This window comes from Gopherus flavomarginatus, chromosome 11 (assembly GCF_025201925.1).
Source record: "Gopherus flavomarginatus isolate rGopFla2 chromosome 11, rGopFla2.mat.asm, whole genome shotgun sequence".
NCBI classification, from domain to species: domain Eukaryota; kingdom Metazoa; phylum Chordata; order Testudines; family Testudinidae; genus Gopherus; species Gopherus flavomarginatus.
This window is the reverse complement of record NC_066627.1, coordinates 14,344,641-14,346,021: the sequence shown is the minus strand read 5'-3', so window position 1 is coordinate 14,346,021 and position 1,381 is coordinate 14,344,641. Positions and strand designations below refer to the sequence as shown.

The 1,381-nt window shown below is 50.1% G+C and overlaps 1 pseudogene; it reads right to left on the bottom strand.

Annotated features, from left to right (window-relative positions):
• Positions 1 to 229: 229 nt before the first annotated feature.
• LOC127030833 (olfactory receptor 6T1-like) lies at positions 230 to 1,024 on the bottom strand (annotated as a pseudogene).
• Positions 1,025 to 1,381: the final 357 nt, after the last annotated feature.

The window sequence follows — 1,381 nt, the reverse complement described above, 5'->3', positions numbered from 1 at the left end:
GTTACTCAGGCAAATAGTCCTTTTGAAATCAGGGGAGCCAATGATGAGAGTAATTGTTTACCAGTTTGAGCAAAGGATTCACAATCTGGCCTTTATTTAGCACTGCAGCCACAAGCAATTTAAAGGTCCAGTTCTGCCTTCCTTATTCACATGGAATAGCACCTCACTCTGTGATTAGTCCTACTGATTTCAACAGGGCTACCAATGGAGAAAGATACCAGTGGTCTATTTAGCCCAGTATCCTGTCTTCTGACCATGGCCAGCTGCCAAAGACGATGCTCAGGACGGTGATGTGTGAATAGCAGGTGGAGAAGGCCTTACTTCGCACTTTGGCTGAGGGGATGCGGATGACGGTAGCAACAATGTAGGAATAGGAGACAGCGGTGATGGCCAAAAAACCCAGCAAAACAACAGCTGCTACCAGGAAGTCCATTGATTCCACCAGGTGTGTTTTGGAGCAGGAGAGGCTGACAAAGGACCCCAGGTCACAGAAGAAATGGTTGAGGACGTTGGGGCCGCAGAAAGAGAGCCGGGAGATCATCATGATGAGGCCAATGATGAAGAAGAAGCCACCAAACCAAGAAGTAAGCACCATGAAGGTGCAGACCCTGCCGCTCATGATGGCCATGTAGCGCAGCGGGTAACAAATGGCCACGTAGTGATCCACAGACATAGCTGCCAAGAGAAGGAACTCAGAGACTCCCAGGGAGAAGTAGAAAAATGCCTGGGTGATGCAGCCTGTGAAGGAGATGGTCTTGTCCTCTGAGACGAAATTGGCCAGCATCTCAGGGACAATGACGCTGGTGAAACAGATCTCAAGGAAGGAGAAGCTCCTGAGAAAGAAGTACATGGGGGAGTGGAGGCGGTGGTCAGCCCAGGTGACGGCAATGATCACCACATTCCCCGCAAGTGTCAGGAGGTAAATCATCAGGTGCACCCAGGAAGAGCAGGAAGCCCAGGTGATGCAGGTGAGGGAACCCCAGCAGGACAAATTGTCTCAAGTGCTCTGGTTGTCCAGCACCATACCTTGTTGCCTTCCAGGAAAGAAGGGAGAGAGAGCCATCAACATCAGCTGTACTAAACTTTGAGATAGTACACAAGGGGAGAGGGGCTGGAATATGGGCCCTGGACACCATGAGACTTTGATATCTCTGTGACTCAATTTCTCCCCAATCTAAAAAATTGGGTTAATGATAATTTACTTCCAATTGCGACGTATTGGGGGGTGGCAATATGGGCCAATGAGTGGTTGTGTCACACTTACCCTGCCACTTGGACGCCTCATGATGCTTTGCTGCTGTAGCTCCCAGCCTGAGATGCTCACAACCAGCCTATCAGTATGCCGGTCACACCACGAGTGTCTGTGCTTAGACCTCCCTAG